General features: G+C 46.0%; 1 protein-coding gene across 5 annotated transcripts in view; it reads right to left on the bottom strand.

Moving 5' to 3' along the window:
• SFMBT2 (Scm like with four mbt domains 2) overlaps positions 1-9,357 on the bottom strand; it is a 207,613-nt gene extending 198,256 nt beyond the window's left edge. For 2 of the 5 annotated variants that reach the window (XM_029238723.1, XM_029238719.1), the window contains exon 1: positions 9,107-9,357. The gene's annotated coding sequence lies outside the window, so the exon portion shown is untranslated. Of the gene's footprint in view, positions 1-3,783; positions 4,093-6,177; positions 6,217-7,424; positions 8,569-9,106 lie in introns of those variants that run through there. The other 3 variants (XM_029238722.1, XM_029238720.1, XM_029238721.1) reach the window with 3 other exon arrangements.
• Between the last annotated feature and the right edge of the window lie 15,622 nt (positions 9,358-24,979).

Raw genomic sequence — 24,979 nt, 5'->3', positions numbered from 1 at the left:
ACCGGATAAATATCTGACAAATCAGCCCCCCAAAACACAAAAAACAAAAATCAAAAAACCTGGGAGGTAAGTCTCTCCAACACACATCTTTTTATCTTCTGGGGCTTTAAAAAGCCTCTTCTTAATTAGGCCACGTGGAAAATTAAGGCTGAGAACTGAGAATAAGATGGACAAAGACAAAATATGCAGGATGAGGCCTGCAGCATTCAAAAAGGACCAAAATCAGGCTGACGGGTCAGTGGAAATCTTAGCAAATCGATCTGGGCAAAATGAGCAAAATAGGGTCCAACCATCAGCCTGCAACAAACAGCTAGAGGTTGGGGTAGTGATTTTACATCTGTGGTTTGTATGTTTACAAATAAAAGATGATGCATTATGAAAGAAGAACTATGGGGCTTCCCTGGTGGCGCAGTGGTTGAGAGTCCGCCTGCCGACGCAGGGGACACGGGTTCGTGCCCCGGTCCGGGAAGATCCCACATGCCGCGGAGCGGCTGGGCCCGTGAGCCATGGCCGCTGAGCCTGCGCGTCCGGAGGCTCCGCCACGGGAAAGGCCCGCGTACCGCAAAAAAAAAGAATAACTATGATTAGAAGCAGATGAACTTTAACCTAGTGAGTTAATATCAACCATGATGTTAATTAAGAAAACAAGTGGGGTGCCTGGAACAGTAAAACATCGGCACCCTGGATTTCTGAACATCATCTTCCAGACCTCTGTCCTCCGGTTCACAAAGACACAGGTTAGCTCTCTTCCAGATAAACCCTCACCTCCCCCCCCACCCCCCCACGTACCTTCATTCTAAGGCTGCCCTTGTCCACTTCTCTGCCCTTAGAAAGGCAGTGTCTTCCCTACAGAAATGTATGTAAACACCAGAGGAATCCAACCAAAATTGTGGCACTGTGCTTTTCCCTCCATCCCCCTAGATGTTTCTACCACTCCACTCTTTTTTGTTGTTGTTATTGGCTGAGAGACATGCAGGAGGATCTTATAGTTCCCAGACCGGGGATCGAACCCGCGGCCCCTGCAGTGGAAGCACAGAGTCTTACCCAGTGGACCAAGATCACATGAAAAGCTCTGAGCCAGAACTGGGGTTTCTAAATTCCCAAGACTGGTTCACTCTGACTATCCGGCCATAGTGTATTCACACCATCTTTAGTGCACCTTCTAAAATGATGCCAAAGCCACTTTCTATGAAAATCCAGCTACTTTGAGTTGGCAGAACTTGACTTTTAAGGAAGTGGAATCAACTTCCACTCACATAGGGTAAGTGGAGCTGGCTTTGAGCTGTCAGCTTCAAGCGTGACGTCAACTCACCCCTGGAGGAGCCTGCAAGGAGCTGATGACCCAGGAGCAAAGAGAAGCAGAGTTGACCTAGACGTCCCAGGGAGAACAGCTTTGGGGTTTTATCTTCAGTTTCATACCACAGAAGAAAATAATCCAATAAAACATCAAGAACTTCAGTAGAATCTAGGAGACTGTGCTCACGAGTGGCCAATGCTACTTAGAAGGGAAAATTCATACTTCCTTCCCCAGCTTTCCATGCTGTCTGTTTGATTTCCACTCTCCACTACTTCTACATTTTTAAACTTATTCTCACCCTCATTGGTGGGTAGTGTCTTTCAGAGAGGAGGGGGGAAGAAAACAGACTTATATTAAAGCCAATTTTTTTTTTTGGCCGCGCCACGTGGCTTGTGGGATCTTAGTTCCCTGACCAGAAATTGAACCCAGGCCACAGCAGGGAAAGCACCGAGTCCTAACCACTGGACCACCAGGGAATTCCCAATTATTTTTTAAATCAAGATGAAATTTCAGAAATTCAACACTTTCCAAAGCTTTAATGGTCAAATCACGTGACTATGAACAACATTCTTTCCCAACCCAGGAACACCGCGTAATTTCACTTCAAAATTTAAAAACAGTGACTTAAGCTCTGTTCTCCCATGACTGTCTGAACTGAATGCAAAAGGAAAATGCTCTAGCCTTACTGTTTCAATAAAATATTTTAAAAAAACAAATCTATTTGTGTGGCCCTGTATAACCTCCCCAAAGCCTCAATAAATTACCGATAAAGATACCAGCACTCACCTATAATGATTAAATAAGCTATTGTACTTAAATTGCCAGGCTGTGTCTCACACATAGCAGATAATCAATATACACAGTTTCAAGACAGTTTAAGACTAGGATTCAAATCCTCACTCTCTCTCTTGCTCAAACTTGCTAGCAAGTGACTCAGGCTCCCTTTCCATCTCCCCATGTGCAAAATGGAGGTGACAACACTCATAAAATCGAGGATATACAAATACAAACAATTCGAAGAGTGGCTGGCAAATAGTAGATGCTTAAATAAGTATTACTATTTTTTTTAATATTAGTCTGAGTAAACAGATAATTCCAAATCAGAGTAATCCCACAACCCTTTCAAATCCAAATGTGTGTTTTTTCAGCGAGCATCTGTTTGAATTATCTTTTGCATGAGACTTTGTAGGAACTTGCGCTTGGAATTTCAGATGCTCGTATTGTAGCTGAAAGTGATTGAGTTCATAATTCAGTTTTAAATGAAACAAAAAAAAAACAACAACTTGCCAAATTTAGGAGAAAGGATGCTTAAATAACCTTATAAGGTATCTTTTCTCAGCCAATACAACTGAAGGGGGAAAAATAGCACAGGATACAAATCTGTCCCACCTTCCCGCGTCCCACCAGCTCCAAACCCCTCCTTTGTAGTCACAACTGCTGATGCTCTTTGCCACTGGCTGACACTTCAGAATTCACCAAATGCAAGGCATCTACCAAAATGCGTCACTTTTGTTTTTAAGAAAATCAAAAAGAATGAAACCAAAAGCACAATGGATTCTTTCTTTAAATCAGTGTCAAAGACATCTATCTTATCACAAGAATAGAAACCTACCTGACAAGAGAGCAAAACCTTTAGAGTAGTGAGTATCATCTTACCGGTAACATGAAGGACCCTAACCATCAATGTATAGCGAAGAATTAGCACGTTTTAAAATTCTCTACGGGCTAACCAGATGGGGAGTAGGATGGTGGCAACTTTTAATCAGAACACTGCTGTACTGATCATGCAAAACCAATCCTTTAAGAATTTTATTTGATAACTTTATATAAATCATATAACATTCCCTCTTAGACCGCAAGCTCTATATTGGGTATCTTCCCTTATTTATGATACACTGTCCTGTCTATAAACATCTTGTTTATTTATACGGACCTCCAAACAGCCAACACTTGGTTTAGCCAACAAGACCAAGTTTTCTAAGAATGTCCCAGGACATTATCAGTCTTACAAAGAGAGGAAGTACTTGCCCAGTGGCCCAGCCTGAAGGGCAGGAATGGAAAATGGAGGGTCAGATCTGATTCTTTCACTGGCTGGGTTACCTGGAGGCTGCAGCCATCCACCCGCACTATGAATATAATTGAATAAGGTCCAAGCACACACCCTGTCTGGGCAGGCGGGGTAGAGAGGGCTATTTGGAATGGCCCCTTCTAGTCCTAGGAATTATTAGAGCAAACTCAAATCAGGTTTTTCTTTATGGCCTGTATTCTTTATGACCTGGCCCAGGCCCTGCCATTATTGGGATTATATGTGAAGGCTAGAGTGGTGTGCCTCAATTTTCTCTACACCTCTCCTTTTCCAGAGCACAAGTGAAATCATGACCCCGTGTGGAACTTGCATCCCTTAACAATAACCACGTTACTTCTGCACAGTGACCTACGTTCAAAGACATCCTCTGTATTGATGGCCAGTAATGTTTCCACCCTACCTTCCGGACAAGAGTCTGAAAGATGAATCACTTGAGCAGGTCTGCATAGATGTGTTGAACCACAGATCTTTCTTTTTTTTCCCCAAATAGAACCATGGGGATCTCTGAGTGAGATTCCAGTCCAAAGCACCTATTATGTAGATATGGAAGTTGAGGATCAGAAAGATGACATCCAGTAACTCGTCCAAGGTCATACAGCCAGATGGAAGCATCGCTGAAACTAAAGCCAGGCTTCTTCCTGATTCTGTCATCTCCTCCTCTGTCAGGAATCTTCCTTACAAAACAGAGCTGTCAGATCACGGGTCACCACTACAAATGCACAGATGGTTTGTCATGACAAGTATCATTTCCCTAACCAGTTTTTCTTACTTGTAGAATGGGAACAGTAAGTTACTACTAGGGCAATGTCGATGTAAGAACAGTCAGAAAAAAAAAAACACTGACTGTGTCTTGAACTATGGATCGTAGTTTCTTTGGGGGACAAGAACCTTTTACAAGTTCTCCTTTATGGCCTCTACACTCTTACGGGAACTCCAAAAGTTCCAAAAATAGTGAAATACTAAGAAAGAAATGGTATCTAATACTAGAACTGGAGGTAATTCAAATTCCACAGTAGACTATTTTTGTTCAAATTACCTAAAAAAAAGAACTCTTTTACTTTGAAATCTTCTGCATTTTCACTACATGTGCTTCTCTGATCCCAAAAGCACCCTCTATCAATTCAAGGGAAGTCTCATTCACTTACTGCTCAGAGCAATGTTTCCATCACCCAGCATTTTTGCTCAGATTTCGCAAGTCCTTTGGGGACAATGGCACAGAGAGAAAGGTGGAAAATGCCTCCTCAACTAGAGTGGGCAAAATGGGATCTGATGACCCAACAGCACTCCCAGGACAGCAAAGGAAAGTCTTAAGAGAAAAGGGAAAAAATCACCATGGTTTTCCCCTTTCTTCAGGTCCCTCTTCTGCTTCCAGCTTCTTTTTTTTAAGTCAAGAATCATAAAGCTAGTTATCATAAAGCTGGTTTGGGGAAACCAGCAAGGTTTCCCAAAAACTTAGTCCACAATTTCTGCAAGAAAACATGAAGAGGAAAAGCCCTCTCTGATCAATTACTCCCATCATTAGTGAAATTCATGTCCCAGCAGATGGCTTGTTTGAGGTTCAAGATGTGGGTAACCTAATGGGAAATGGGAAATACTCCTTTGTCACCCCTGCAGGCCTCAGCTGGCACTTCTAGAACCACACACATCAAGACAGATTGGCTGATGGAACTCTTCTCTGGGGTAAGGGCTGCTGAATCGCCCTGCCACTGGGCAGTGGTTTCCACTGGCCCTGGAATGGGTTCTGCGCACAGCTTGGGTAGGGGACTGGAGGGTTTCTGGTGCACATGGGTGTATGGTCCCCCGCCCACCCCCGCCACCTTCCAGGCAGCGGCAGGGTCCCAGCAATGAACTAAGATAAAAATCTGAGACTACTTATTTATGGAAAGGAGGAAGCAGAGTGTGTGCAAATTTAATGCTTCGAACGGAGAAAGTAGCAGATCTCCTATCTCAAAGGACAGCCTAGCCAGCAATTCTATCTGACCACCAAGGCCTCTCCCCTCCCCCCCACCTACTCGCTCCACCTCGCTCCCCACCCCCAAAGACTTCCCAGGAAACGGGGCCGAATTTGAGCCTGTTTTCGCTTTTTCTCCGACCTGGTGAAACCTGGGTCCATTTGCTTGGTACAGACACGCCAATCGGTCCCCCGGGTCCCTCCGCTACGGTGCAAGGGTGGAAGGGTGAGGGAAGGCAGAGAGCGGCGGCGATGGATCTGGATTCAGGCAGGGTCTGCCCGCGTCGGAGGCAGTCTCCCACCAGTGGGCTCGGATCCGCCACGGCTGCGCCGCTGGAACCGACAAAACGCGGCGCGGGGAACAAACTCTCCGGAGTCGGGGCGGAGCGCGGGGCCTGGAGCCCCAGACCCTCAAAGGCGCCGGCGCTCGGGGTCCAGGGAGGCACCGCGGGGGACGCCCGGGTGGGTGAGCAGTCTCACTTCTGCACTGAAAGGAACGAGTAGCCCTGAGGCCAGCCCCTGGCGCCCTGCCCTTCCTGGAATCCCACCCAACTCTATAAACCCAAAGATCCCGAAAATTTCGAAAGCGAAACTGCAAGCAGGTCTACAGAAGTTTGGAAACGGCCGCCCAGGCTTCCCGGCGTCGTGTCCGGACTCCCGACACCACCAATGTGGTCAAGGACGAGCGGCCCTGAGAGTGGCCATCGCTCCGCAAGGCCACCCTCCGCGTCCCCGGGGCACCTCCCTGCGTTTTATACGCGTGAAAGTCCCCAGCCCCGGTTTCGGGGCGGGGGTCGGCCGTGCTCCTGCCTCGTCTCGGTTCCTCCCTCCTCCCGCTCCTACCCAAGAGAAGGAAAACTTGGACCCTGCGAGAATCCTGTGGAATGTTCTTCGCAGTCGGTTGTATGTTCGCTTCCACCGCACAGCTCGGTGCAAAATCGCAGGTTTCGGGGCGTTGGAGTGAATTGTGCGCTTGTCAGCCGCGACGTCAGGAGGACGAGGGGAGGGGTTCCCAGCTGAAACTGCAGTTTACAAGCACAGAGCCATCTTAGGCTGGTTTCCACTTGGGCGAAGCCCACGGGAGAGCTGTCCCCGGGGGGACGCGCGGGACCGGAGCGCCGGGGACGCGCCGCGCGCTCGGCCCGGGGGCTGGGGGTGCGAAGAGCGTCTGGGCCTGAGGGTCGCGGATCGCTCAGCCCCGCCGCCCAGGTCGGAGGGAAAATCTGCCGCGGGGTCTCGCATCTTGGTGATGCTTCCCCCCAGGCTCCACCCACGGGCCGCCGCGAGGGACTGGCCTATCCGACAGCGCGGCGTCCGTCTAAGTGGGAAGACAAGCTGACCCCATCGGTCCTCCCTCCAGGCCTCTGAAAATGCCCAGAGACCACGCTTCTGCGGTAACTGCAGACCTGGCCAGCGCTATCTTTTTAACCCTATGATTTAAAATCATCTTGGCGCACTAGGAAGACGCGCCATCAGGCCACGGGCACAGAGAAGGTCCCCCGGACCGGCCCTCGCCTGGCCCTGGGGACGGCGCGCGGCCGCCGTGTGGCCCCAGTCCCCTAGGTCCACCCCGCTGGCACAGCTGCGCGACCTCCGCTCCGCGGCTGCATCCTGGCCACTAGCGACCCCTGTCGGGGACCCCAGTTCCCAACTAAGGGCGCTCTGTTTGCTTGCTTTCCCTTGGGCTCCACTCACAAGCTCCGACTTTGCCCTCAAACTCCGCTCCCTGACCTTCTCCCGGGCCGGAGGCCGGCCTTTCCCCGGCACCTCGCCGCCCTCTCAAAGCCCAAGGCGACACCCCCGCTCGCTCGCCTAGAAAGCCCCTAGCGGATCCAGCCCTCTCGGAGCCCGATCAGAGCAAGGGACACTTTCTTCCGCTAACGCTCTCCCCATCCCCCACCGCCTCTAGAGCGCAACTCCAAAAGCAACTCCTCCCCTCCCCCATGCACGCTCTGCAGCGGAGGTCCGCGCGCCCCCGCCCTTCCGCCGCTGCACTTTCACTCCCCCACTCCACCCACCATGCCCCGGACGCCGGCCCCCCCCACCCCCCACCCCACCGCGGCGCGGCGCGAACTGCACCGGGTGCCCACCGCTAACTGCAGCGCGCCCCCTGCACACAGAACCCCACGGGCGTCTGCAGTCCGACTTCACCCGAAACCCTGGACAGTGAGTCCTTTCAATAAGCACCTCCCCGCTCCACCTACCGGGCTTTACGCACACAGGATCCAGCATACAGAGAAAGAGAACTGGTCTCCTAGAAAGCCGAAATAAATCATTCCCTCTGCCCTCATGTATTTTGCACCACGTGTCAGCAGTTTGTCATGTCAAATCATCGTAGGGTCTGGTTCCAAGACGCACACACGAATTCAGGGTGGATCTCTTTGGCACCCTCCCCGCCAACTGCACACACAGGTATGCACACTGATCCAAAGGCACACAGAGCAGTTGTGCTCGGATGCCCCGGTCCGGGCCAGCGGTACCCCTCTGCCCTTTAGCAATGGACTGGACACACGCAGACTCTAACCACGGAAAAAACTAGGGCAGCTCATTCCCTCTCTTTTTTCCCATTTAATTCGCTAAAGCAGCTACTGGAGTAGTCAAAGAGAGTTGAAACTGAGAGATGGCACCTCCGGTTGGGTTTTTTCCCACCTCAAAACCTTTATTTTCAGTTTTTAAAAGCCACCTTAGCCCGCCATATTGAAACTGGCACAGCTTCTAAATACTCCTTCCCCGCCGTTGCTTCCAAGAAAACACGAGTACGGATCGGGCTCTGGACTTGCGTCTGGCCACCGCAAATCAACCACTTCCCTCACCTAAGGCTCCCCCTTTCTCCGGTTAATCCCCTCTCGCCGCCTCGGGTCAAAAATCAGTAAATATATCTAGCAGTTCCTACAGTTGTTTTTTTGGCGGATTTTACCAACACACACACACATACACACACACACACACACACACAGTAAAAAAATAAACTCCCAAGCCAGATCAGATTAGTAATTGAAAGGTCATATGAGAGTAGACAACAGGAAAGCCCCAAGTGACAGGATATTACTTTAACGTAAAAGAAAAAAAATAATAATAATAAAGAAAAGAAAAAAAAGAACAAAAAGATCATCCATGCGGGAGCACGCTCCGAAACTACTACTGACAATTTCATTTCAGCTGCACAGGCAAATGTTACCAAAGGGGGGATTCCGAATGTGCCCACGATTTTTAACCCCCTTGATGGTTGGTCTCCAGTCCTCACTCCACATCTTCTCCCCCCACTGCCCCCCCCGCCACCCCAAACACACACACCAAAAAAAAAAAAAAAAAAAAGGAAGAAGAAGAAAGAGACCCCAACGAGAGAGCGCGGGGTAGCAAGGGCGGCTGCGTCGCTAAAATGAGCGCACAAATGAGGAAGGTGGGCGGCGGGAGGGGACAGCTTGCACCCTGGTAGGAGGACACTTTGCAACTACGGACGGACCCCCGCAAGGCCGGGCTTTGCAAAGCCGAGGGACCGGGGGAAGGGGACAGGGGGAGTAAAAATGACAACCCGGAGCGCAGAGCGGACTTTGGGGCTCTGCTCCAGTAATGTCGCTTTCTCCTCCTGTCCTTCCCTTTCGCTCCTCTCCCTCAGCACCCCCTCCTCCAGCCCCCCACCCCCGGGCTGGCTCCAGCTTCCCTTTTTTTCGGAGCTGGAAAAAAGAAGCTGACCGGCGCGCTCAACCTGCGGGCCGGAGGTCTGCTCGCTGGGCTGGCTGGGCGCGGGGACAGCGACCGCGCGGCGTCCTACCTGATGAAGTTCGTCCTCCCCGCGGCGTGGACCAAGGCCCCGGGCGCCGCCGTGGGCGGGGTGGGGGGACACCGGCCTCACCCGCTAGCTCTGCTTTGCTCGCTCCCTGCCCGCCGCCTCCCTAGCGCGCCCGCTCCACTCCGCCGACTCCCACTACAGCCTCATTCCAATATGGCATCCTCTCTGTGCGCATGCCCGGCACTCTTTTTTAAGATTATTATTTTGTGTGTGTGCAGCGAACTCCTTCAACGACCTTTTCCAAGCGCTTGCAGAACGTCTTAAGCCAATTAGCCTGCGGGACGTTCCGCACTCCTTCCATTGCCCCCGCTGTGACGCCCCCCCGTGACGCCTCCGCGTCTGGGCACATTCCCCCCCCACACACACACACAGAGGCACATTTCACGCTCCCACTGCCCCCTCCCCGCCCCGCTCCCCTCCCTTTTTTTCTTTAGCTCCCATCCATACACGATCTGCAGAAAGTTCCCATCACAGGCGTTTCCGCACACCCATCTGCAGGGAAATCTGGGCAAACTCCGCATCTCACCGGAACACTTTCTGTTTCGTCGGTTTGCAATCCCTCCGTGGACCAAATGCACAAACTTGCGCTTTATCCGCCGAAGGCTGGTTCCGAGCGGAGAGAAATTCAATTCTCTCCGCGACCCGCGTCCCACCCACTGCGCCCCACCCGGCACTTAAATTGCGCTTTTTCTATGGAGATTGAAACATTTCCTGGCCCCTTAGGGATGGCGGGAGGGGGTCGGGGAAAGGTTTTCCAGGGAAACGAGCCCAGAGGGGTCGGAAAATTCAGTTGGCCGCTGAGATCGGCAGGACACAGGTAACGAGGGTCGCCACGGCGTGTCCTGGGGAAATGTCCGGGCCGGGGCGACCGCAGAGGGCACCTGGCCTGGGCTGGCTCTTGTAGGGCGGGAAAGGAATCTTGCCCGAGAAAAACGTGGCCCTCTGCGATGGTGGGAGTGAAACAGGGTCAGCGCAGACGGGCGCAGGGCAGGGTTTCCCGGCGGCGTGTGCGGGTCCGCGGGCACTTTGCCCGGGGCGTGGGGGGAAGACAAAGTGGAGCTCCCCGGCCCGAGCAACGGCTGGGCAGACACTGAACGTAATGTCCCCAATGCGGAAATGCTGGCGACGCCCGAGTGGGCAAGACGGAGAACTTCCGAAGGTGGGCTTTGCTGTACTAAGGAGCGAGGAGATGCTGCTGGGGGCTAGAATTTATTTCTGTGGGAAACGGAGAACTGACACGTTTTGTCAGGGTTTTTGCTCTATTGCCACAAGGGGTAAAATCCCCCAGAGTCTCCCAATTGTATCCATCTCCTTCTTAAGAACGTCTCTCGCCGCGCCCTCCCCTGGCCCGGGCCGGGGGGCCAGAGGACCCTGCGCTCCCAGGCTGCTTCGAGTTCGCAGCTCCGCCCTTCCTCCCCCGTCCTTCCACGTCCTTCCACCCCCGCGAGTCCTCGCGGACCGGAGACCTCAGGCACTAGAGGTCCTCGGAGGATAGGTGGACGCTCTGCAGGGCGGGGGACAGGGCGCGGGGAGGACCGAGAGAGAGGAGGTCAGAGTCTGAGCGCGCGCGGGACGGGCGGGGTCCTGCCCTGGCGAGTCCTCTCCCCGACAGCGGGGCCCGGCTGGTCTAGAAGAACCGCGCGAGAGACGTGCCGGGAAACTGCTCCAGCCAAGCCACGCGGTCGCGAGGGCCCCTCCACTGAAACGTTGGGCGGAGCTCGGAGATCCTCGGGGGCTTCAGCGGCAGTGAGACGCAGTGCACTTGCAGTCTGGGCAAATTGTATTTCCCTACATGTTGGAGGGCGCTCTGCGAGGTATAAAACGCCTTCGTCCTGTCACACGTTCATTCGGGGTACCACCTGAGACTCAGGAAGGACAAGCGACTCATAGTTCAAACTCCAGCCGGAGTCTGCATCCCCTCCAGCTTCCTGGTCCCCTCCTCTTGGGGACATCCGACCTCTTTCACCTGAAGGTCACTGAAGGCGAAGAATCCTCAAACCGACCGCACCCCGCTCCTGCACATTAACCCTGTTGCCTGCACCTCCCAAACTGCCTCCCTCTTGTACTCTGAGACGGCTCCCAAATGAGTCCATGTGTGCACCGCGGCTACTAGGGATCCAGAATGGGGACTCCAGGCAGGCTTCTGGACTCTACCCTCGGGTCTCGTCTTCTCGATCCTTCAACACACAGTCTGGCCCGTAGGCAGGAGGGGGGCGGTGGACGGTGCCATCCCAAGGGGACTTACAGCGCGGGAGACCCACCCCGCGCGCGCTTCCCTTCGACAGGGTCACCAGCTCCGGCACCGCTGAAGCGCAGCCGCAGCAGAGGGGCCTGAGAGCGGATCCCCTCCTCCAGCCAACCCGGCTCCCCGCCGCGCTGCGTCCACCGCGGTGGCCGTGGCTCTCCCTCGTGTGCCCCAAACCTCGCCGCGGGGCTCGGGCCCGGGAGGGGGCAGAGGATCTCTCCTCTCCCACCCCCCGCCAGGACTTCCGGGCGGCTCCAGTTTACAGAGAGGATGCACTTTCCCTCTCCAAGAGCTGCGGCGACGTGAGCTGCAGCAGCCATTGCGCTGGCTCTAGGTTTGTTTACCCGTTTTGAGTCATTATTATAAACGGAACGTTATTTCATCAAAATAAGAAACAACTGCAAAAGGACACCGAATCCCTAACTCGATGGCCTGTGTATACATTATCTTACGATTCCTCCAAAGTACTGGGGTCTCTTTATGTTTTTGGTACTCAGACCCCTGTATAACTTTGCCCGTGAGTCTGGAGAACAGTGTGGAGGACTTAGATTTTTTATAGTTATCGCGATTAAGAAATAAAATCATGAAGCCACAATACACGATGGTCATCACATTGTTACCTCCAAGAATCTCAACGTTGTCTAGGGTGAAATTTCTCAAAGTTCGGCAACCTTCTACTTTCATATTGCTTTTCCCACGTGACTTCTTGAACGTTCCTTGGCTCGTTATTTTGCATCCTGCCTCCATTCTCCTCTATCCAAGGACATCAATGAGGCAGAAGAAATTGGTTCGAAGACTCCCCGAGGTAATTAACGCGGCCCTTCATCCCATTCCAATACCTTCCCACTTTCATTTTTATTTCAGAAGCAGATACTTTAGGGATGTGAGTCTCCAGATGTAGAATCCACCCTAAATCAATTAAAGAACGGCGTGGGGTGGGGGGGAGAGAAAACAGCAGAGTTAGCCAAAGATAAAGCCTCGGTTAAAAACTGGGACTCTTTCAAAGTAAAGAAGGTCTAATACATTCCAAATCAGAGAAGTTCAACCACGTAAATCTCATGATAAACGCCACGAGATTTCTCTATAAATTGTTAACATTTTCTAAAAATCTTGGCAAAAATAAGGCTTTGATCACACTGAGTGTAACTTACTTCATGCCTAAACAATGGTTACGCCATGAATTATATCACTTTTAAAATACACCTACACATCTAATTTATGCCTTCCAAGGGACTTTGGAATTCTTTCCTACGAATGAGGCTAAATATATAAAATATTAAAATTATATTTGCTAACTGGAAAATATTTAGGAATAAAAATAACAGTTGAAAAGTTTCCCACTCATCATTCTCTGTGTTTCAAAAAGTATTGCAGAAGAGTCGAAAACTATATGCATATTATTTATCTTATTTATGCTAAAGACATATGATTACTTAAATCTTGTCACAATAATCTTCACACCAAGAAGAATGTTGGTCAATTTGCTCATAATTACTCCATGTTTAAGTTATCGTATGAGGAAATGCCCTAAAGAAAATGAACCATTTTGCTTCCTCAACATAGAGAATCTCTGAGATATTAGACAAATTAGCTTAACATGAAAGCAGAAGGATGGAAAAGTATCCCCCAAAAGCCCCTGAAAATAAACAAATATTTGAAGAATGTATGCAATCTTCTTTTTGCTGGAGGCTTGGGATCTTAACACATTGTCTCTTAGGCCAGGTGAGATTGTGTTTTTCCATCACCCCTCCTGAGGTCACTAAGAGTGAAATCTGAAGACACTCCCTTATTTTTTCACCCTTTTACCCTATACCCATTCAAGCACTTAGCTCCTGGGTTGGAAGTCAAATGACCTCATCCCCACTTCATCACTAATTTCCTGTGTGACCTATGTAAGTCAAATGATGTCTCTGAGCCATTCTTTTCTCATGGGTAAAGGAGATTGGACTAGATGTTCTGTAAAGTCCTTTCAAACTCTAAAGAGTGCTTATCAACCTAAAGCCACAGGTTGCTTTCTGTAATATCCTAACACCATCTCTACCAACTAAAAATAGCCAAGGTGTAAACCCTGAGATCACAAAGAGGAAAACAAAGGAACAGATCTGTAGGGGAAACACCTTCTTTGCCCTCCTGATCAGCAGTAAAGGTATTGCTCCAGTCATATTTTTGCCTCATTTAGATTACTGTTGTGTTTTTGTATTTACTGTATGGGTTTTTGTTTGCCCATCTAAGTGTCTGGGCCGAGGTACCTGAGAGTCACTGAGAAAAGCCTGGGTGATGGAGCTCACTGTTTAAATGGGTAAATGAGCGTGGTGGTGAGTAAAGGCTCCACAAAGATATCACCTGGAGCACTTTCTCATCCATTTCTAAAAATTCCAGAAACCCACCGTTGCTTCCTGTACAGTATGAAGGAATTTCAGCCTTCCTTGACAAGAGAAAAAAATAACAGCGCACACACAGGGTGTATTAAAAAAAAAAAAATCGTGATGTCTGAACTTTCCTAGGACATTTATTTAAAGAGCAGAGATGGTTTAGCTGTGAAAGTGCCAGTTTTGACTGATGGCTTCTTTTTCACTGAAGAAAACAAACATTAGGACGAAAGTCACGTCCAGCTTCTGAGGCTACTTGTATTGGGTGCCTAGTATCACATACTCCACTTGGGAGTCTTATTTTATATGAAGCAGAATATTCTAGATCTTGCAGCCTGGCTTCCAGCCCTTTTGAGAGGCAAGGAAGCCTGAGTCCAGGGAGGTGAAATGACAGAGGTCTCACCTACAGCTGCAGAGCAGGGCCTGGCCTTTCACTCTTGCATTCCATTAAAGAAGTAGAAAGAGGAGGGGAGATTTATTTAGCACCTATTTTGTGCCAGACGCTCTTCTAGGTGTCTTTACATACGTGATAGCATTTAATATGTTCTAGTCTCTGTTTTGTGTAATGTCTCCTTTAAATGGTTTTTAAATATGTTTTAAGCATGTATTCCTTAACATAGAAAGCAGGACTCTGATCCGTGATCATGTGTCATGTAAGCATGTGTCACGTTTTACGTGGCAGAACTGGAGTTGTCTGCAATTATTTACATTCTCTATAACTGAGGCTATTTATTGCCCAATACAAACACATACACACACCAAAAACCAGCACAGGTCATGGGTATGGTTTATGACCCGGGCTCAGTTTTGCCTCTGCAAGTTAACTAATGTGGATGAGATTGAATCAGGCACTGTGCAAAAGTATAAAAAGTCCCCTTGGACTTATAACATAAAATAGACTAAACAAATTAAAATGGGCAACCAAAATCCCACATCAAAAAGTGGGTTTCACGTAAAAGCAAGTAGACAGCTTTTGTTATATGCACCCGCTACCTTCATAAATCCCCAACTATGCTAAATAGAGAAGAAACATCAGCGTCAGGACACTGGACAATGCAGCTTTATTGTAGCCTCAAAGCCCCCAACCTATTCGATTTTACTGTATAAGTCTCTTTAGTGCATCTCACTACAGAAATAATTATGGCCAAAGAATATTAGTTAATATTATCTGGTCAAAGAAATAATAGTTAATAGACCAATAAAGCCTTGATTTGCAGTGCCATCTACTGGAAACAAATTTTGACTTGCTTTCAGATTTTTTTATATAGTTTTTTTTTGGTTTTTTGTGGAGTGTTGGGAATGCAGCTATCAGGGGTAAAGGAAGAATTCAGTGCTTACTATATTTGATTAGAGATAACAATTTGGCAGCTCTAGTTTTAAGTACACTGAAATATATTCATATGAAATCATTCCGTTTTTGAATAACATATAGAGTACATAACGTGTTTCTTTGGAAAGTAAAACCTCTTCCACTTTTTAAAATGGATCATTACAAGTAGCTTTTTAGTAGAGTGCTGTGATTTTTTTCCTTTTCCCTGTAAAGATTAATTTTTACACTTATAAATGCTTCTGAAATAAAGTTGATAAGTTCTTAGAGGCTTTCATTTTAATTTCATACCCTATCGGGGAGGGACTCAAGGATTTTTCAAGGTTTCCCAAGCCAATTTCTTGACAAGGTAAATGTATTAAAAATTAGATATAGAAGAAAAGTAACTCCTGGTAAGTAAAAATCAACCTCAAATATTTATTGAGTGCTGTCTATATTCATGTTATTTAAGAGGCAAAAAGGTTTGCGCTGAAGTTTGGGCTGCATTAGGCATTACTCAAAGCTAACAGGTACCTTTTTGCCAAACTCACCAGAGGCCTTCAGAAAACTCCCTGGTTCTACTGAATCCACATCTGCCCCATAAGGCAGTATGTTAGAATGGAAAGAACTTGGACTGGGAATTCCCTGGTAGTCCAGTGGTTAGGACTCTGCGCTTTCACTCTGGGGGCACGGCCAAAACTTTAATAAAAAAGAACCTGGACTGGAAGCCAGAAGGACTTGTACTTAAATCCCAGCTCTGCCATCTTTGGTTTCCCTTTGTCTCTCTCTGTCTGTCTGTCTCTCTGTCTCTGTGTCTCTCTCTCCTTCCTCCCTCTCTACCTGTCTCTATGTAAAAATGGATTAAATTTCTCTTTCAGAGAGGACTGGCATATAAGAGAAGCTTCAGAAGTACTACCTGCTCCAAAATATTACCTGCTCCATCTCCCGTCTGCCACTTGCTCAAAATATGCATTGTTCATGAACGTCTAGTACAATCTTGTAACATTTTAAAATTCGTGTTTAATAACTACAGGTTGAACGATTGAATCAAATCATATCCACAATTTATTTTCTGCACCACCAAGGTCTTGCACCCTGTGTGATCATTTCAGCCCCTTCCTCGTTGACCAACTTCTCCTGTTATCTTTATTCTTACTTCACTATTCAATAGTTTCCTCTCCTGAAAATGCAAATAAAATATTCCAGAACAAGAATGGGGCTAGCAACTGATTCATATGATATTAAAAGGCTTTAAGTTACATTCTGCTTATGGGAAGCAAAGCGTTCACACATACCAATGCTATACTACTTTTGTGAAAAGTTGTCCATCTCTAAAAGTCTAACGAATTTTAACACCCAGTTTGAAAAGCAGACAACAGCAACAATAGCCAACTCCTAGAAAACTGTTTTAGATTCACACGTGATGGATCATAGAATAATACTACAGCCCAAAATAGTGGAAAAAAGGTATAAGGAATGAAGAGACTTGCATTCAAATCCCAGGGGTGTCCCCTAATAGATTCTTTATAAGTCGATGAATTTCTCTGAGCCTCAGATTTACCAACTGTGAAATGGACAGAATAGCTTCTTACCTCATAGGAATGAGAGAATTTAAGGAAATGTATTGTAATAATATATCCAGGGATATAAAGCTCTGACTTGGGTACTAAAAAATAAAAATGAAAACACATTTCCTTTAATCCTCCTGTTCTGTTTAATAATAAGCTAAGTTTTCCAAGAGTCTAGCCCAAGTCATGAGTCAAAGAAATCATAGAAAAAGACACGTTGTGAGGCAATGCTGCAGTCCAAGTCACTGTAAGTTATTGTCTGCTTTATTCCAAGCACTGTGCTACACACTATTTGCTTTCATATTTGTACTGGTTTCAAACTGCTCTGGACTCTTAGAAGCAACAGACCTATAAAAATGGAATGTATGGCTGTTCTTTCTTAAGAATCTTTTGTTGGTGTGCCTTCAGCTGCTAAAAAGAACAAAAGAAAGAAAGAAAATCTGTGAAACCAGGAATTCTTTGAGACAGAAATATCTCCATCTTTCTTCTCTTGACCCAAAGTAGCATAAATCACATTGAAAGAGCCAATATTTTCTAGTTTAAAAAAATGCCAGGTTTTTTCTCTTCATTCCATTTGTCAATTAAAAGAATGCTTCTGACAAAATTTTCGTAGTGAAAAAATACATATCTGAAGATCACGACCTGAATCTGACATTTACCATGGTAATTTGTACACAGAAAAAGCTCAGTGAATGTTTGTGGAATTTGGTCTTGGCTTTGGCCTTGACCTGAATGTAAACTATGGAGTGAGGCACCTCCCTTTCTTCCCCTTCTGTAAAAGGAGTGGGATATTATCATGCATACACTTTTGGAAAGATGGTATGAAAGTCATCACAGTTTTGTCGCTTTTTTAGCTTCTTGGAAGAAAAGGATGATAAGGATTCTGTTTTTTGAAAGCAAAGGTTGTTTGCATAGCTTCTGAGTGACCCATTGCTTGCACTCTTCGGGTTTATTTACTTTATGTTTTGTTGCTCTGGAACAGGAGGAAAGAGACTGCCGGGTAGAAGTCCCAGCGGCAGGCTGCCGATGCTTTTAATAAGAAAGCTATTTTTATAAACTGAATTTTAGTGACAAAACAATGTGGGGATGCTGTGCCCTGCAGTGTGGTGTGTACTCTTAAAAATCTGTGGGTAAATGACTCTCAAACTGGGGAACCTTAGAGGTGTAAAGACCTCAAAATCTTTCTCATCGCCAACGCTGCAGTAGCATTTTGCCAGCTTCAAAGAATGATGCTGATCTGAGCCACTATTAATGTTGTTGTTATTCCATCCTGAGCCTCAGTGCTGGGCTTTTGTGAGAGACCTTGCTGGTACACTGGCAACTTCGTCTCAACACAACCCTGATTGTATTGCTTTAAAAAGTGTGATGAATTGGGAGATTGGGATTGACATATATACATTGATATGTATAAAATGGATAACTAATAAGAACCTGCTGTATTAAAAAATTAATTAAATTAAATTGAAAAAATAAAATAAAAATGTCCATTTTCCCACAAAAAAATAAAAATAAAAAGTAAGGTGAGGGGAATTCCCTGGCGGTCCAGTGGTTGGGACTCCGCACTCACATTGCCCAGGGCCCAGGTGCAGTCCCTGGCTGGGGAACTAAGATCTCACAAGCTGTGTGGCACAGCCAAAAAAAAAAAAAAAAACACACACAAAAATAAAAAGTAAGGTGTCCACCTTGACGGACACTCTAAAGAGCGAATAGTTCAGAGAAGTGAGCCTTCCTCTTCACAAAAAGTATAAAATGTCTTTTTTTATTTTCCCTAGAGAAGGCAATGAGAGGTAAATTTCCCATTGTTGTTCATGTTTTTTATGGTGGCTTTCTTTATTGTTCACCTGGCATTCAATGTCATGGCCCCAGGCCAGAAATTTTAATGGTAAAAAGGTCCTATGCAGTCATGGCCGGGAGTAGAAAGAGAGGTGAATTTTCCGGTTTATCACAGGAAAAGCATGCACATTCATGTGTAAATGAATTTATTAAAAAAGGTATATCCTTAGACCACCAGCTTGAGAATAAAACCGGGGGTAAATAAATGGCACCAGCATTGTGTTGCCTAAACCCCTCTACTTTCTTCCCTCTTGCAAAAGTGTGAGTGAAAGGAACTTGAGTTTTTGACAGTTAATTTTCTGTGTCTACTTGGCTGGGCCACAGTGCCTGATGTTTGGTCAAACATTATTCTGGATGTTTCTGTGAAAGTGTTTTTTGGGATTGGACAAACATTTGAATCGGTGGATTTTGAGTAAAGCAGGTTATCCTCACGGTATCAATGGGCCTCATCTGATCAGTTGATGGCTTTAACAGTGCAAACGCTGGCCTCCCCTACGCAAGGGAGAATTCTGCAAGGGATAGCCTTAGACTTGACCTGACATAGCTCGGCATTGATGATATGGACCTGTGGAGTTGCCACGACTGGCCGACGCTTGGCCAAGTATTGATTTAGACTCTTCTGGGGCCACTTAGGGGATGAACCCCTGGGTATGGTGTATGGCCCATCTGATTCCAGTTTTCTGCTCTGGTACTTATTCATGCTATTTTATCATACCACATTATTTTATTATTAATGACTAAAGATAGGTGGATTTTTTTAACCCATCATTATATTTATAAACTTCCATATTGACGACTATAGTTGAGTCACCATTTCTGATACTTTCATATCTTACCTAGTACGTTTCAGGAAACAGATAGCAGTCTGGCAGTCACTGTGTGCTACAGCGCGCTTCGACCCCACCTTCGGAATGTATTCCATACTCCATCACCTCCTCCCTCCCTAGTCCAAGCCGTCAGGCTCCCCAAGCTTCCAGGTCAGCCAGCTCAGCAGTGACCCCCAAACGAGCCTTCCTGCTTCTCCTCTTGCCCCCAACCGTCAGGTCTCTACACAGAGGCACAGGAGAGAGTCCTTGAAGAGTAAATCAAGCCACACCATTCACTGCCCAAAACTCTCCAGTGGTTTCTCACCTGACCCGGGTGAGATCTCACAGCCTTTGTGCCTCCTACTTCTGCCTGCCTCTCTGTCCTGTCCACTCTGCTCCCCTCCCTGGCTTCTCCCAGAGCTGGGTCAGCTGTTCCTTGGACAGGCTGAGCGCAGCACTTCCTTAGGGCCTTTGCCTTCACCCTTCCTCCGCCTGGACTACGGTTGCTCAAGTACTGGCCCACTTGTTCCTGTATCTCCTCCAGGTTTCTACTTCCTTCTATATTTAAAAACACACCTCCCTCAGAGCCTCTATATCCTGCTATATTTTCCTTCACAGGACTTACCATCATCCATATCATATTATTTTTAAGAAACAAGTTAAGTTTTATTTGGGGCAAAATGAGGACTGTAGCCCAGGAGATAGCATCTCAGATAGCTCTGAGGAACTGCTCCAGAGAGGTGGAGGGGAGGTCAGTATTGTTTATGGCTTTAGTGAATAGGGGCACATGCGTCAAGCACACATGTTGGCAGAGGCTCGCTGCTATTCAGAAGGAGCAGATGTCACTGTTAACGATTAGTGCTTTTCTAGATGAGAGGAAATACAAGAATTGGGGCTCATAAAATCTTCTCCTGAAAATATCTATCGGAAGGCCTGTTCTGCTGGTTTTCCCGGAGCACAGAGGGCCTCGTTCCTGATCTCTGCCCTGAACTGTGAGGCTGTGTTGAAGGTCAGCGGCTACAGTGGCCAGTGACCTCATCCTCGTAGAGGCAGATGGCAAGTGCCAATTTTTAGTTGGCACCACGAAAGTAGGGACTTTCTCTTAACTATGGCCATAGCCTCCACCCCTAGAACAGAGCCTGGCACATAGTAGGTGCTTTATAAATATCTGTTGAATAAAAGGTGAAAGAAAGACCACAAAGTCTACCTGAATAAGGCTGAAGAAACGTGGTTTACATAAATTCTAGATTTCACAAAATCTGCACATGTGGATCAAGCAGGGACATATTCAAGTACAGCGCATTTTCTGAACCCCTGAGGGAGAGCAGAGGGTAGGCTTACAGTTGAGGACGGCTTCTGCAGTGAGCACACAAGAAACCAAGCGACCCCATGCACTTGCCCACTTTACCTTATGAAAAAAACACCTCTGTTTGATCCTTGCCATGGTTCCAAGAAAGGATTTGAAGCCAGAGCTGCAAATGATCTTCCTTTTCTCCGTGAAGCTCCCACACTTCCAAAAGAAAATGTTTAAAGTGTTTTCTGCGCATAAACTTTTTTTCTCTTTCAGGTTTGAAGGTAGATTGCAGGCATTATCCCAGACTTATCGCATCAGTTACTTTAATAGTTTGAATACAATGCCACATTATCCTCCAGCACTTGAAGAGAGTGGATCCTTTCAAAATAACCCATGACGACTCAAGTATTCAGGAGGCTGGCAAAAATTAAAGCTGCTGGGCCTCGCTGGTGGCGCAGTGCTTGGGAGTCCGCCTGCCGACGCGGGGGACGCGGGTTCGTGCCCCGGTCCGGGAGGATCCCACATGACGCAGAGCGGCTGGGCCCATGACCCATGGCCGCTGAGTCTGCGCGTCCGGAGCCTGTGCTCCGCAACGGGAGGGGCCACAACAGTGAGAGGCCCGTGTACCGCAAAAAAAAAAAAAAAACATTAGAGCTGCTATTGGTGTTAGTTCAAGGCTGCCCAGCTAACTTTTGCACCGTTCAGGAAGGCAAATCCTAGGTGAAAGACATTCACAGTACCATCTAGTCTTTAATAACTCTACATGAACCTAATTAGGGTGCTTGGTTTAATGCAAATGACTCTAAACCACAATTTAGGCTTAACTTCCTTTTCCTGCTCAGCCTTTCACCAGCTTTATGAGTTTGATGAGTGATGTAACCTTCCAGTGTAAGTTTCCTCATATTAAGGGGGGTGAAGGGCGGAACTAAAGTTTGAATGAGGCCTTCTAAATCTAATATTTTCCATTCCGCCCCCCCCCATTTCTCTCCTCTTCTTATCATCTAGGCTGAGCCATCTAAAGAGCTCTTCTGATCCCCTTCAAATTCCAGCCCCACCCTCCTTAAGGAAAGCATTAACACGATATTCACCTTAACTACTTAGGAGTCCGTTAGCAGAAGGAGAGCTAATGCTGCTTCAAAGATGAAGCAGTGAATTTCCTTTTGGAAAACAGAGAAAGAGAAATGAAATTCAACCAGGGACTCACTCACAACTTATAGCCAAGACCCACTCTCATCCTTTCCACCGTTTCCCTACCTGGGTACTGAAGGTGATGCTAGTGGCAAACACCTGCGCCTCCCAGCCATGGGGAAGCAAGAGTGACTCCATCCCTTTTCTCCTGCCTATAAACCACAATACGCCTCTCTCCCGTGGACGGAGAATTGAAAGGAAATAGCTCATTTCTTTATTCATGTTATGTTTCTTTTCAATCTCAACTTCACATGCAGACCTTTTGCCCCGCAGTTAAATTTCTAGAAGTATATTCTAGGAAAACAAGACAATCATACAAATATGTATGTGCAAAGATGTTCCTCACAGGACCATACGGGGTCAATTAAACCAGCCAAGGCTCGTGTGTATAATAAAACATAATACAGACATGAAAAATGAGTCTTGTACATTTATATTTATTGGCATGGAAAGCATTTTAAAAATATCATATACACCACAATCCTGTCTTCGTAAAAGCAATACATGTATGTATGCCTAAAGAAGGAATCGGGTACCAAAGTGTTGTGTTCATGGTAGCATCTGGAGTACTTTCATTTTCTACTTTGTATCTTTCTATATATATCATGTAATGTCTATTACAATGTGCATCTATTAATTTAGAAAAATGTTTTTCATGGATAATACTTGTACAGGGTACAAAATTTAAAGGACACAAGAGTAAAAAATTAGAATTAAGGCTCCCTGCCTCTAACAATCCCTTCCAGAGGCAATTACTGTTTCCTCTATCTTCTTTAATCTTCTGAGATAGTCTACACTTTTCCATATAGAAAAACAATAATACTGGTTCCATTTTGAAAAAATAATTTCAGGAAAATTAAAATCAACTCTTTGAACTTGAAATCAGGGACCCAAAGTAGTAATATAACGACTTGGATTTTCTTCTTTGCTTTGCAGTAGAGCAGTGGACAGGAAATATTGAATATATTTTCCAACTCTGGGGTGTGGAACAGGCCTTCTTTGTTATGTTGCATTTAGTTAAGTATGTGTCTTTCTCCCTCATAAGACTATGCATATACAGTTTTTTGAGGACAGAGTTGGTGTCACGCAATTTTTGTGTCCTCCACAGCGCCTATGTACAATAAAATAAATTAAAATAATATTTATACTATATCAAGATTTAATGTTATAAGGTTTTATTAATACTAGAGATTATCATGAGTGCTAAATAATAATTTGTATACAGCAATCAAGAAATATATCACTCCTTAAAAGCTAAATAAATGCATATGGTCTGAAACAAGATCTGACAGTTTGATCTGGAGTGGCAGTGTTGACAAATACTTCCATGGTACTCTGTGCCAAGTGTAGTTCTAAACACTTGACAGGTATTAACTCAGTATTAACAATGCTGGGGAAAAGTTACCCTATTTTACAAGGATAAGGAATACAAGGCATAGAAGGAATTAAATAACTCACCCAAGATGGTCACATGGGCTCTGGGGAGGTGTTGCCTATGTTAGTAGCCCAGTACTTTTCACCTAAGCCTCTTAAAGTATTTTATAGCAGACAAATAGAAATAAAACCGTGCTTCAATACAGCACTTAACGTTGTTGTTTGTTGTAATGCCTAAAATAAATATCCTCACATTTATTGACATTGACAGGGCTGTCAATGGAGCTGACAGCCCTGAATCTCTGCCTCTTGCTTTACAGCATCTAGACCACACTCCCTCACCTGTAAGAGTAAGAGTTGCCTCATTTACAGGTGACAGACCACAGTCCAAGAAACTGGAAGGAAATATGACGAATGCTTGCCATTTAATGAGGTGTTCGTTGAGTATTCAAAAAACATTGCAAGGAATCGAAGAGAAAGTTACTGGATAGCGAGGTCATTGTATCAATGCCAGGGTCTGTGGTCTCAAGTTTAGGTGAGTTGAATTTAGACTTTTCCAAGCTTGTGGTTTTTATTAAAACTTAACCACATCCAGCATTTGATGTAGACTGCAGAGGGACACTGTAAATAATTCACAGAAAAACCTAAGCTGGACCTTTTTTTCTTCCAGGATGCTGAGAGCAGTCGAGGTACCGAGTGTCCTAAATTCAACAGACAATTCAAGCAACGTGATGACAGACACAGGAATCCTTGGGTCGTCTAACAAAATATCTTATAAAGAGGAGAGGAAAGGCGTGAATTATCATCATTACCAAAACACGGTCCCTGGACCAGCATCACTGGCACCGCTTCATAGCTGAGTGAATGGATGCTCAGGGCCCCACCCCGGAAACCTCCTAAATTCAAATCTGCAGTTTATCAACACCCCCAGATGGTTCAAATGCACCATTACAGTTTGAGACACACTGATCTAGTTTAATTCCATTATTTTTCAGATGAAAAAACTGAGTGCTACCAAGGAGCCAAACTCAAAGGCTCATGTTCCATAGAGACAAGATTAAAATGCAAATGGGAAAATATAAAGGGACTAATACAAAATAGCTTTACTCACCGAGCTCTAAACTACCACTGTGCATATTAATATTTTTTGTGGTTATAAGTGGGAATTAGAGGTGATGTTGAAATAGGAAGTAACTTCAGCTTTTCTGTAACCAGTTGAACCCCATAAGCAATATACTCCTAGCCACCCTTATCTCTACAAATGGGATAAAATGTTTTGGGCAAAATGTATTTCCTTAGTGAGGGCAATTTCCCTAGCATCAGTTTTTTTCCCCAGTCTTCAGGTACAGCTGCCAAAAAAACAAATTTTTTTAGGCTGTTTTCTCCATGATATGATAATTACTGCCATATTTTAAATGTAACCCTCTTCTAAAAATATAAATGTGAAATGCAATATCTTAGCTGTACACTAGGGTTATCAATCATTTCCATTGCTCAACTGATTTTCCAAACAGTATCAAATCAACTAGGTATTTATTAGAATTTTTTTCTCTTTTCCTTTTGGAGGACAGAAGCATTTATATTTTCATCCATGGGAGAGATAAAGCAATTATAGGTTATTTAAACATGGTTGGTCCCAATTCTAACTTCTTGGGAGGGGTTCATGATTAAGTAGTATTTAGAAGCAGATTGAAAATTGAAATAGCTCCCTGAATGCTTAGAGATAAGTAACTAGGTACAACAGTTTGCCTGAAAAACGCGACGCTTGTTAGTGTTTAACAAAGCTGAACAGAATAATAGTTGTTGACCTGTTTCTTAGTCAATTCAGCCTGTTAATAACAAAAATACCACAGATTGGGTGGCTTAAACGTT

Source organism: Monodon monoceros, unplaced genomic scaffold, assembly GCF_005190385.1.
Source record: "Monodon monoceros isolate NGI ecotype Baffin Bay Population unplaced genomic scaffold, NGI_Narwhal_1 Super_Scaffold_21, whole genome shotgun sequence".
In the NCBI taxonomy this organism is placed as follows: Eukaryota; Metazoa; Chordata; class Mammalia; order Artiodactyla; family Monodontidae; genus Monodon; species Monodon monoceros.
The sequence above is the reverse complement of the archived record's forward strand: the minus strand, read 5'-3'. Positions and strand labels throughout refer to the sequence as shown.